General features: G+C 42.8%; 2 non-coding genes across 2 annotated transcripts; one reads left to right on the top strand and one right to left on the bottom strand.

Annotated features, from left to right (window-relative positions):
* Positions 1-1,578: 1,578 nt before the first annotated feature.
* On the bottom strand, positions 1,579-1,660 carry trnas-gcu (transfer RNA serine (anticodon GCU)). Its single transcript has one exon. It is a non-coding gene; the product is annotated as a tRNA-Ser (tRNA).
* An 11,522-nt stretch (positions 1,661-13,182) lies between these two features.
* On the top strand, positions 13,183-13,254 carry trnaq-cug (transfer RNA glutamine (anticodon CUG)). The gene has a single exon. It is a non-coding gene; the product is annotated as a tRNA-Gln (tRNA).
* The last annotated feature ends 458 nt before the right edge of the window (positions 13,255-13,712 follow it).

The following is a 13,712-nucleotide window of genomic DNA, read 5'->3' as shown; positions in this document are numbered from 1 at the left end:
AGAAATATATATCAGTTCATAAAGTTATAAAAACCTTTGTCATTACCACCTATCAAAAATGTCTAGTTATGTCTTCTTTATTGAGTTGGTGTGTAGGTATAATTATATGCTTAAAATGTTTCTTTTATTGATTGAATATGTGAATATACTTTTCTACTTATGTACTTTATTCAATGAGGTTTGAGCATATCTGTTTTTGTAGCTAGGCAGGACTTTTTGTATTTTGACCCCATTCCTTCACGTCTTGTCCCGTCTTGAGCACCAGCGATCGCGTGAGTAACAGATATTGCTTTAGAGAACCTAGTTTAGAAGATACCTTTTTTTTGTCAAGCCTGAGCGCTGTTTTTCAATTTTGTTTTTTGCCACCGTGTTTTCCCTCGTTTTGAGGTGCTTTTGGTTTTTGCTGTCTTCAGCCTTGTTTTCCCTCTTTTTGAGGCGCTTTTGGTTTCTTTGTGCTGTCTCCAGCCTGTTCGAATAAATACCTTTTGTTTGCACTCTGCATCCGAGTCCTCTCCCTGATCCAAGCCTGACAACAATAGCTCATACAAGATGTCTCCCGGGTCTCTTAGCTGGCTCGTGTCTTTGTTTGTTAGCCTTGGAAACTCCTCTATCTTGTTTAGCAGTGTGTCCTCAATTGCTTCTGAGGAACGGTGACACTCTTCAAGCCGTTCCCAAATCATCTTTACGCCTCCAGCGGGTACTGCATGAACCCTTTTCACCTGTTCTGCAGATCTTGGATCTAGCCACCTTGTTAGTAGGTCGAACTCCTCTCTTTCTGATAAATTTAAGTCTTTAGTCGCGCCAATAAATGATACTTTCCATGTCCAATAGTTTTGCGGTTTGTCGTCAAATTGCAGTAAACCAACGCTGACGAGTTACCGTATTTTCACGATTAAAACGTGCACCGTAATAAAAGGCGCAGTCTCAGTTATGTGTGCCATGACTGTGTTTAACACACATATGGCGCACCGCATCATAGGGTGCGGGTTTTATATATACAATCCACGCCCCTTTAACGTTCTCATGGCGCTCTCAACTACGTCCGCCTTACAACAACACACACAAACAAACACATACACACACACACACGCACACAAATACACACACGCAGCAGTGACTCTCCAATACACATCGATACCAAATGATCAGGTGTTGCTTTCCCGCCTTTTCCGGACAGTATAAAAGCTTCTTACCTGGAGATGGAGGATGTTGTTACATCTGCTGAAGTGCCATGTGTACTGACCCCCATTAAACAACCCAAGATCTTGCCAATAAAGAACAAACCGTTACCCCACATCTTAGTTTTCCTGACCCAACAACGGACATCATCAACAACACTTATCCCACTTGCTTCCTTTGGAGGCATGATTAGAGTTGTTGCAATCTTCAGAGTAACTAGAATGTAATAACGAACGGAGTCAGTTGGCATGCGGGTCCTCTCGTGAGGTTTGACAATCGAATTTCGTTCGACATCCGGAGCAAAAAATTCTCGAATTTTTTGTTCAAATATTGATTTGTTCGAGAACCGGGACGTTCAGAAACCGAGGCTCCACTGTAAAAGAATGTAACATTAACTTTCGACGAGGATGGGATTTGAACCCATGCGTGCAGAGCACAATGGATTAGCAATCCATCGCCTTAACCTCTCGGCCACCTCGTCTTGCTCATATGGCATTGACAACACGTTGTGCCGAGATACTTTGTGTGAAAATCCGACGAGTATGATGAAATGCTGAGTGGAGAGCACAATGGAGTAGCAACCCATCGCCTAAATATCTCAGCCATCGCATCTCATGCATGAGTTGTATGGGCGACATGATATGTCATGTACGGGGTAGTATAAGCTACAAGGTAAAATGATACGATACTTTAGATGTGAAATGAAGAAGAGCTAAGCCACAAAAGAAGTGACACTGTCAGCAAAGAAAAACATTTTTTCAATGTTGTCTCACCCCGAATCTTTGGGATCATCGGCTCTGCGCAGTTGGATAGTTCCACTAACATTTTAACATCAACATTCTTTCATGGTCTGCCTGGGTATCTCGGCTGAAGATCCTAAAGAAAAGAACCTAAATTTCTTGTATGCTATTGCATGACTGTATAGCCTCCGGCCGTCATGACTACATTTTACCGTGGCACCATTGAGAGCGTCCTCTCCAGCTGTATTGCTGTTTGGGGTGGCGGCTGCACTGACTACAACTGGAAGGCCCTGCAGCGCATAGTGAACACGGCTGGTAAGATTATTGGTGCTTCACTCCCCTCCTTGAAAGACATTTACATCTCCCATCTCACCCGCAAGGCGACCACGATTGTGAGTGATGTGAGTCACCCCGCTCACTCTTTGTTTGATCTTCTGCTCTCTGGGAAGAGGTATAGGAGCCTGCGCTCCCGCACCACCAGACTCAACAACAGCTTCATACTCCAGGCTGTTAGGATCCTGAACTCGCTTCCCTTTCTGCGTAGCGTCCTGTACTTTTGCGCTATGCTTACTGTCTGCTGTATGCACACTGGCTCCGTTTTGCTCTTCTTATTTATTGTGTTATCTGTTTATTTATTATTTGTTCATCACTCTTATTTATTGTTTGTGCCTTCTTGTTTTTATATTGTGTCGTTTACTTGTATGTCTTTCGTGTAATATGTCTCGTCGCCGTGGGATAGAGAAAACGTAATTTCGGTTTCTTTGTATGTCTTGACATGTGAAGAGATTGACAATAAAGCTGACTTTGACTTTTTGACTTTTGTGGCCGTAGCATCCCCGGAACGAATCTGGGTCATGGCGTATTTAAATTACCTTGCTGAATTTGTCCGTTGTTCACTGTTAGACGCAGAGACCACTGCTCCAGCAGAAGAAGCCGAAACCCTACAAACAGCAACCACAGAATCATCTCAACCACTAGACCGGACCCAGACCGACCCTCTATCGCCTACAGCCGCCGGTACGGAGACCAACCATGCTCAGCAGCTCCCACATGCTTCAGACCCCCCCACCTCTCCAACTCCAGAAACCCATCACCCCCCCCTCCTCTCATCCACCCCCCACACCTCACCCTACACACCCCCAGAACCCCACCCCCCTTCTCTAATCCACCCCCCACTTCCCACCCTCCTCCATATCCCTTTCTCCCTCCCCCCCTCCACTGCCCTTCTCATCACACATGAATGAGAGGATTGAACGGGCAAACATCAATATAGCCAGCCCCCATCGATGCTCCACCCAGGATCCCCAAACCGACCTGAACGAACCCAGCCCCCATCGATGCTCCACCCAGGCTCAACCCCTCCCCATAAGCAAACTGAACAGCTCTCTACACAAACCCCCTTTCCCTCACCTAACTCCCCCCATACGTCCTCCCTTGTCCCATTACTCCCCGCAAGCCAGAGTTCTAAAGAAAATTCCTCACCCAAAAACAGCAAGAACAAGGTCACACAGCAACATACTCCAGAAGCTATCACAACGCTGATCACTCCTAGAATAAACAACCCTATCATCCTAGTTTGTTCCGTCCCTGGATCAAACCTGATACCCATCCGTCAGAAACAGCTCCAGAAATCAAAACACTCCACCAGAACCAAAACAATTCGAGCGGCCCTGCTCAATATTAGATCATTAGTCAATAAATCACTTCTCATCAATGACCTCATTACGAGTAATGAATTAGATATCATGTTTCTTACAGAGACCTGGCTTGATCTAGATAACAGAGAATATATCCTTAATGAATCAACTCCACCTAATTCCAACTGCATTGACGCCCTCAGAATCGGAAAGAGAGGGGGAGGCGTTTTCCTAATCTATTCTGATTTGTTTCAATGTAAACGGACGTCATTTGGAGATTGTCTTTCGTTTGAGTATCTTGCAGTTGTAATGAAGTCTTCTCCCCCTGTCCTACTTATGGTTGTATACAGACCCCCAGGTTATGCTAATAACTTCTTCGTCGAATTCTCTGAACTCCTCGCTATAATCTCCTTGGAACATGACTAGAGATGCACCGATCCGACTTTTTCAGTTCCGATACCGATACCGATGCCGTGGCTTTGCGTATCGGTCGATACCCGATACCGATCCGATATTATGGTTGATTTTTTTTTTTTAAACGTTTATTTCGAACATTAAAGAAATACAAGAAAAAAATAAAAATACAGAAAAATGATAACTCCATAATACAATAGAATATAAAAGAAAAAAGATATTGCATCATAATTTTCCTTTATCGTAAAATCATATTTGTTCAAAAAGGGAGTAGAAGGAAGCCTAAGCTTATCTGACTCTACCCCATGTAACTACATGTTTCTATTTAATTCTGTCAAGAATTTGTCCATAGTCAATATATTAAAGAAAGAAAAAAAAAACATACATATATATATATATACATATATATATACATACATACACACATACATATATATATATATATACACACATACATATATATACACATATATACACATATACATACATATATATACCATATATTTTCTCATTAAAATACAAATCAACTTAAACAACTTCACAGCATGTTACGGTATCCCGTCAATATTTTGTCCTTATACATTTTTTTAAACTTAGGTAAGGTACTACAGTTCTTTAATTCGTCACTGCTGGTGTTCCATAGTTCCACACCTCTAACTGTTATACAATGTAACTTTAAGTTTGTTCTCACCAAATCTCTTTTAAACATACGTGTTCCTCTTAAATAATGGGTACTTTCCCTCCACTCAAACAACCTCTGGATACTGTTTGGTAATTGATTATTTTTTATTTTGTACATGAGTTGGATGGTTTTAAAGTCGACTAGGTCGTTGTATTTCAGTGAGTTCAATTTAATAATTGAACTCACTGAAATAATAATTCCGATTTTATTTAAGAAGCTACATAACTCTACATGTGGAAGAGAAAAGACCAAAGGCAATGGCATCAGGCAGACTACACAGTTCTCTGCTCTAAATTAGGGGTGTCCAAACTAACGGTCCAGTTTTTATTGGCCCGCAGCAAATTCTGAAAACATAATTGAATATGACCCGCACAAGAAGCTTGAGCTCAGCTTCTCAGTTTCCACACTAGATGGAGCCCGCCACACAAAGCGTTTGACGTCCCATTAACACCCCCCCGGAAGAGAAGCGAACACGCAGCGTTTGACATCCGATTAGCCCCCCCCCCCCCATTCGGGAGAGAAGCGAACGCGCAGCCTTTGACGTCCCATTAGCAACCCGAAGAGAAGCGAACGCGCAGGGTTTGACGTCCGCTTAGCAACCCGGGGAAGAGAAGCGAACGTTCGCTCCATGTTTGCGTTTGTTTAGAAAACTCTCGTGGCATGCGGCACACGTGCTGCTAGCGTATGACGTAGCCCGCGTCCCAATAGATTAAGGAAAGTATCGGCTCACAGATCGGCTGTATTTTCTGATACCCGATCCATCTATTTTGTTGATATCGGGACCGATATCCGATCCAGATATCGGATCGGTGCATCTCTAAACATGACTGTATATCAATAGTAGGTGACTTTAATATTCACATAGACAACCTCAATGATAATAACATCAAAGAACTAAACAACCTCCTTGACACCTTCGACCTATCCCAGCATATCTCTGGACCTACACACAACAGAGGCCATACACTAGATTTATTCATAACCAGAGGTCTTGAGTCATCTTTCCTCTCAGCAGTCAATATTGCCTTATCTGATCACTTCTGCATCTTTATCGAAATGAAGGTCACCCCTATAGCTCTCAGTCAACCACAAACCATTAAAAAGCGGCACTTTAATCAGGCCACTAGTACACTATTTATGGAGGCCTTCTCGCAGGCCCCTACCCTTCCATCAGAATCTGTCAATGACCTCCTAGAAAGCACCATGGACATACTCTCTCTCTGTAAAAGATAAAAAAGAGAGTCTAGAAAAGCAGAACGCAAATGGCGGAAAACTAAACTTCACATTCATCATGATATTTACAAAGACCGCCTTAAATCCTATAACCAAGAACTAAAATACCCCAGACAATCTTTCTTTGCTGACATAATCAACAAAATCACAAATGACGCTCGTACTCTCTTTGCCACCATTAACAGGCTAACAAACGCCCCCCCTCCAATTGCCCCTGATTTCCTATCCACTGTCAAATGCAATGGATTTGCAACCTTCTTCAAGGATAAAATTAAAAACATCAGATTAGCCATCAGTAAAAGGACCTATGGCACCAATGCACCAACTGAAAAGGTGCCTAGTAAACATGACCCAATTTAATATCATTGACCAAAAACAACTAGAAGAAACAGTGCAAAGCCTTAAATCCTCAACATGCTGCCTTGACACCTTGCCAACAAGCTTTCTAAAAAAATGTCCACAAATGCCTTGCCCCAGACCTACTGCAGATAATAAACACTTCTCTACTTACAGGCATCTTTCCACGATCTTTGAAAACTGCTGTTGTGAAGCCCCTATTAAAGGAGCCTAATCTTGACCACTCCATAATCAGCAATTTCAGACCAGTATCAAATCTTCCTGTTTCAAGCAAAATACTCGAAAGAACTGTCTATCAACAACTCTGTGCCTTCCTATCCTCCAATAACATACTAGATCCCTTCCAATCCGGTTTCCGACCCCATCACAGCACCGAAACTGCGCTTCTCAGAGTTATCAATGACATCCGAATGAACACGGATTCAGGTAAAATCTTAATTCTAGTGTCACTAGACCAGGGGTGGGCAAACTTTTTGACTCGCGGGCCGAACTGGGTTCTAAATTTGGACCGGTGGGTCGAACCAGGAGCAGATGGACGTAGGCTTTGTGTGAAGTCATATAAGCGACCTGCAAAGGTCATTGCATAAAAGATTTTGGCCTTTAGTAGGTAGTAAAGCATGGATATTCCAAACAAGTTTTTTGAAAACAAATGCATTTATTAACAGCATTAAAAAAAAAAAAAAATTCACAAAAAAACCTGCTATCAGTGATTCTCATAAAATACGACACTGTTATTATGAATAACAGAATAACGTCACGTCGCGTACGTCGGGCCAAATTGGCGACTCTTTTAAACGCTCGGCACTGTGTTCACCTTGCTTTTCCTTGGGGGACTCATTTTAATGGAAAGATTCCAGGGGAAGGTTTGTGGCTGGCTTTAGCGCCAAACTGCATCTGAAAGCTCAGCGCGCGAATTACAAGAATGCTGTCGTCAAAGCCCACGCTCTAAATTCGGGACTGATACGAATAGAGCGAGAGTGCGCCATGTCCGTACTACTGAGTACGTACACGCACTTGTGAGTGTGCACCGAGCTTTCTGACACGGCTTCTGGTAGTAAATGCGCATGCGAGCGCTTCGCCATCTACTGGGGAAACGCAGTCATTGCAGGCAAAATTACCAAAAAAAAAAAAGTTTAATAATACAATTTGTTCAGGGTTGGCGAGCCGGATTAAACGGTCCCGTGGGCTGGATGTGGCCCACGGGCCGTAGTTTGCCCACCCCTGCACTAGACCTTAGTGCTGCGTTCAATACGGTTGACCATGAAATTCTATTAGACAGACTGGAAAACTGGGTGGGTCTTTCCGGCAAGGTTCTTGACTGGTTCAGATCCTATCTGCAAGACAGGAACTACTTTATCTCTATCGGCAATTTCATCTCTGACCTGACCAATATGACATGTGGGGTACCCCAAGGCTCAATCCTAAATCCGGTCCTATTCAATCTCTACATGCTCCCAATTGGCCCAATACTCCAAAAAACAACATAGCCTACCACAGCTACGCAGATGACACACAACTTTACATAGCCCTCTCATCGGATGACTATACCCCTATAAATACACTATACCAAACCATTGAGCAAATAAATGACTGGATGTGCCAGAATTTCCTCCAACTAAACAAGGACAAAACAGAGATAATTGTCTTTGGCGCTAAAGCAGAAAGGCTCAAAGTCACTGCTCAATTAAAATCCCTAGCCCTTAAACAAAAGGAACAAGTACAAATTCTTGGCATTATTATTGAAAATGTGCCTTCTTCCAGCTAAAAAAAATAGCAAGGCTCAGAGGCTATACATCCAAACAAGATCTTGAAAAATTAATTCATGCCTTCATATCTAGCAGATTGGACTATGGGAACAGCCTCTTCGAAGGCCTACCAAAGAAAGCTATGAAACAACTACAGCTCATTCAAAATGCTGCTGCTCGAGTTCTAACAAGAACCAAGAAAGCAGAACACATTTCACCAATACTCAAGTCCCTACACTGGCTACCAGTATGCCATAGAATAGATTTTAAGATTCTGCTAATAGTTTATAAATCTCTAAATGGGCCAGGGCCAAAATACCTCTCTGAACTGCTCCAACACTATGAACCTTCTAGATCACTTAGGTCATCGGGAACAGGCCTGCTAATTGTTCCCAGGTACAAAACAAAACATGGTGAAGCTGCTTTTTGCCATTATGCCCCCCATAGCTGGAATAAACTCCCAGAGGACATTAGATCTGCCCCTACTGTTAGGGTTTGCAGAATATCTTTATCGTATGATTATGTTGTAATGTAACCTGTAATAATTTAACTAGCTTGTCCTGTCTAGACAAAAGTAGTTGACCAAAGTGCTAAGATCTTTTCAACTGATTGACTAGACGCAGAGGAAGCAATCAAAGTTGCTTTGTTTACAGAAAGTCGTAAAAGGCCCCCTGCTATGCTTTGATCAGCAGGGGAGCAGCTTCACCCCCTCCTGTGTGTTCCCACACCCCCACTTTCAACCCCACTCTTTTTCTCTCAATAAATATGCACCTGAAAAGGCCTGAGTCAGACCTCCATTCGACCATCGCTGTAACCACAGCTATGAATGGACTCTCCGCCTGCAGATGTTTAAAATGACTTACTTGACTCCTGTGTGGTTCTTGCAAAATAAGTTAGAGTGAGCACCACCCTAACACCTACCCTACCCATCTTTAAATCTAAACTTCATCTAAATAAAACTTCAAACTTTTTTATTCTCTTTTGCTTTCTAGCTGCTTCTAAAGCAATGATGTTGTTTTTGTTTCTGTTTGTTTATCATAATCTAAAATGTTCTTAAATGTTCTTAAATGAATTTATGCCAGGCTCTGACCTGATGTGATTCTGTTCTATAATCTATCAATGACGTTGTAATCTATTTTTTTAAATGAATTTATGTACCGTATTTTGCGCCCTATTAGGCGCACCGGGGTATAAGGCGTACCTTCAATTAACGGCCCATTTTAAAACTTTGTCCATATATAAGGCGCACCGAACTATAAGGCGCATAAAATAGAAGCTTTACTGCAACAAACTGAGGTTGACTAGGGTTGCGGTATGCACCCACTAGCCAATAACCAATGAGCCCTCTGTAAACAATCGCGCTTCTCAAACGATCTCCTATAAAATTATTGGAACTGACTAAAGTTCGATCTAACGCATTGGTACTACTTACATATGTTTCCCTTCCATATCGATCCGTAGATTTACTCGAAACATTAACAGAGCAGCCTATTTTGACATGAAGTAGCCTCACGCGTATAGCAGCTATCATTATAGCATTAGCCATCCGCAATTTCCTATGAGCCTCAGCTCGCAATCTCCCATGAGCCTCAGCAAAGTGTAAACAATTGCGTTTCTCAAACGATCTCCTATAAAATGATCAGAACTGACTAAAGTTCGATCTAACGCATTGGTACTACTTACCTATGTTTCCCTTCCATATCGATCCGTAGATTTACTCAAAACATGAACAGAGCAGCCTATTTTGACATGAAATAGCCTCGCGCGTATAGCAGCTATCGTTATAGCATTAGCCATTCGCAATTTCCTATGAGCCTCAGCTCGCAATCTCCCATGAGCCTCAGTAAAGTGTAAACAATCGCGTTTCTCAAACGATCTCCTATAAAATGATCAGAACTGACTAAAGTTCGATCTAACGCATTGGTACTACTTACCTATGTTTCCCCTCCATATTGATCCGTAGATTTACTCGAAACATGAACAGAGCAGCCTATTTTGACATGAAATAGCCTCGCGGGCACAACAGCTATTCGGTGACGGCCCCTGACTACAGTTACCGTAATGTTGGGAAGCGATGCGACCTTGTAATTTACTAGTCGTACTAAAACGTACTAAAACATTGTGGCAGAGCACTGTGTACAACCAGTATGGATCAACAAATTCATCACTTGATCCATAAATATGGCGCACCGGACTATAAGGCGCACTGTCGACTTTTGATAAAAATTTAGGTTTTTAGGTGCACCTTATAGGGCGGAAAATACAATAAATGCTATGCATTGCTTCACCTGCTTTCAAAAATTTGTTTTGTAAAGCACTTTGAATTGCCTCTGTGTATGAAATGTGCTATATAAATAAATTTGACTTTGACTTTGTTACCAAACAGCCTTCTGTTGAACACAAGCTTCCAGACATTACGTCCAACTACGTTTCAACATCAACTTTATTTCATAAAGTTCTTCCTAATTCATCTTGGCGAAACTCCCTTAGGCGTTCCCATTTTTTTTTTTAGGCCTGGCAGCAGTAGACACACAATTATGACTCTGAAAGGACACGTCCAAACCGGCTATGATATCAGAATAATCACTGAAATGCAGTCCTCAGGTCCATGTCATATTCGCTACCAATCGGAATGTAACGAAACTGTTTCTACCCAGTCACGAACTGGGGACTTTTCGCGTCTTAGGCAAACGTGATAATCACTACACTATGGAAACATCTGCTAGAGTGGTGCACCTTACTTACTGGACCAAAGGTGAGGGCTGCTGGGCACCAAGCGCACCCGAACCATCACTATTTGAGATCTTTACGGTTACTCCATCATTTATTCACATTTGGTGAAACCTCCCCAAATCCCCACTCAAACATGCAAAGCATACGATTCGACATGAAAGCAAATCCATTTGTATCATGTAAGGACTTTTGACTTGTGATCTGGTGCTCCCTGTGTGGAGTTTGTAGGTTCTCCGGGTTTTCCTCCCACATCACAAAAACATGCTTGGTCAGCCGATTTAGTAATCCAAACTGCCCATAGGTGTGAGTGCCAGTGTGAATGATTGTTGTCTCTGTGTGCCCTGCGATTGTCTGGCAACCGGTTATAACGTGTCCCCCGCCTACTGTCCGATGACTGCTGGGATAGGCTCCAGCACGCCTGCGACCCCTCGCAGTACCGATAATGGACGGAATGGATGGAATTGAATGCCGATCAGTTTAGGGCCTGAAGAGGGAGCAACAGCAATATGCAGATACTCCTATTAGTTTATACAAACATATCAATCAATGTGTAAATAATTTACCCAAACACAGTTGCTCAATCAGAGCACAGACACAGCACACAGAGCTTTGTGACTTTCACTTACACATAGGCAGTGAGCACAGACACGGCACACAGAGCTCAGTTAAGTTCCATGACACATAGTCACAAAACAGTCAGTATATAACAGGACATTCAGGTGATAACAGAACAGACCTTATCCTTCCCTTCCGTTCCCTTCCTAGTTCCTGCTTTTGGTCAGTATAAAGCCTTCTGATTTGAAGTTTGACGTTGTTGTTTCATCTGCTGAAGTGCCTTGTGCACTGACTGCCATTAAAAAACCTAATATCTGTTACAAAAACTGTTACTCCACATTTTTGTTTTCCTTGCTTAACGATGGACACCTTGAACAAAACGCAACAGGCCGTTTTAGCTATACTATTCACGGCCTCGGCTCGGCAAACTGAGGCTCAATTCCCCGACACGGAGTCTAAAATCAAAAGGATCATAAGACTTGTTTCCAACCAGGGACCTTCAGCGTGTGAGGGAATGTGATAACCACTACACCATGGAAACTGCGCTGACACATAGCCTTTTGAAGAGCCTGGCAAAAGTTAAACAAAAGTGCGAAACCTGGTTTTCACCCAGTCTCAAATCAGGTACCCTTTAGCGAAACGACGCAGCCTGGGCTCGGCAAATCGGGCTTCAATTCCCCGACGTGTTTATTTCTTTGTATGGAAAAATTGCTTTTGCTGGCACAGTTTTGAAAAGCAAATCAAAAAGTTTATAAGTGCCTGCTTTCTTCCTCACTCACTTTTGTTGAACTTTTGCCAGGCTTCTCAAAATGCTTTGGACTTCACAGCAGTTTCCATAGCGTAGTGGTCATCATGTTCTTCTAAGACGCGAAACACCCCCTGTTTGAGACTGGGTGGAAACAACATTTTCTAAATCTATTTGTCAGTGTTGTCTGCTTTGCAAAGTGTGCCAGAGACACCTCGGCAAACAGGAGCCATATAGTATTTGATAAAGTAATCACATGTTCTCCGAGTTACAATGTCAACTGGTGGAACTTACTTTAGATCTTGGATGGTTTTAAAGCTAATGCTCTTCTGGATTACCGAGTAATCGGTTGAGACCGGCGTAACTCTACGACGGCTTCCTGCTTATCCGGCCGGTGCTGACGGGTCCCTCGCCTTGGCCTCGCAGCCTCGTGCTCGTCGGAACCAACGACTTTCGCCGTGCTAGCCCCGTGGTGTCCATCTGCACGTGCCCAGGACGCTGCTCACACGTTTGCCTGTTTTGTGATGTTTTCACCAATTCACGACCACGGTCCATTGGGCGCCGTTGAATTGGACTGTCCTTACACCTGTTTATGGACCCCATGGAGGCTATTTTGTGTGTTTTGGGGTGTTCTTTGATATTGAGGGGTGCTGGTTAGCCGCTGTTACTTTTTTTCCTTTGCTTTGATGGCTTTTATCTTTCGCACTTACTGGCTTTCTTTGTGGCGCTGTTGTGTGGCAGCCTTATGAGAGCCTATTGAGTTGCGCTCATGCCTTCTGTGTCTTTTGTATACCCGCTCTGTGGTATGGATTCTGATTGGGCCTGAATTTCCCCACCCCCGGGATCAATAAATGTTCAATCAATCAATCAATCAATCAATCAATCAATCAATCAATCAATCAATCAATCAATCATTTAGTCAATGTTGGCATGGTGTGATTGTGAGCACTCTGAATCTAGCAATCCAAGTTCAAGTCTTGGTGGAACTTCCAATTTGTAGTCATTTACATGAAACAATTGGAAATTCCAATTCAGTACTTTGTGGACAGCCCTATGAGTGTGTCAGCCCTGCCTCCACTACTTCTGTCAATTTCGTAAAATGGGGACCTTAGTTAGTGCATTGTGCTAAGAAAAATTATGGTCCTCCGTCTGTCACTGCCAGGGTTCTATGGTGTAATGGTGAGCACTCTGGACTCTGAATCCAGTGATCCGAGTTCAAGTCTCGGTGGGACCTCAAATAATTTGTCATTTAGCTGGGAAAAATTTGCAAAATGGTGATAGCTTGTGTGCTGCCCCATGAAATTGTATGCTTCCCTACACCTGAGGGTTCCATGAGCGCTCTACACTCTGAATCCAGTGATCAAAGTTTTAGTCCCGGTTGGACCTCAAATCTTTGGTCATATACATATACGTCGTATGCAAAGGTTTGGGCGCCCCAATCAATTTCAACATTTTCTTTATAAATCCTTGGCTGTTCGCATCAGCAATTTCAGTTAAATATATCCTATAGCAGACAGACACAGTGATATTTGAGAAGTGAAATGAAGTTTATTGGAGTTAACGATTTGTCAAGAAGAATGGTCCAATATTCCTTCAACCAGAATCCACACTCTCATTGGAAGCTTTCGGAAGTGTTTAGAGCAGTGGTTCCTTGTTGGAGGTACCGAATCCCACCAGTTTCATATGCGCAAT

The sequence above is a fragment of the Syngnathus typhle genome, linkage group LG9, assembly GCF_033458585.1.
Source record: "Syngnathus typhle isolate RoL2023-S1 ecotype Sweden linkage group LG9, RoL_Styp_1.0, whole genome shotgun sequence".
Lineage (NCBI taxonomy): Eukaryota > Metazoa > Chordata > Actinopteri > Syngnathiformes > Syngnathidae > Syngnathus > Syngnathus typhle.
The sequence above is the reverse complement of the archived record's forward strand: the minus strand, read 5'-3'. Positions and strand labels throughout refer to the sequence as shown.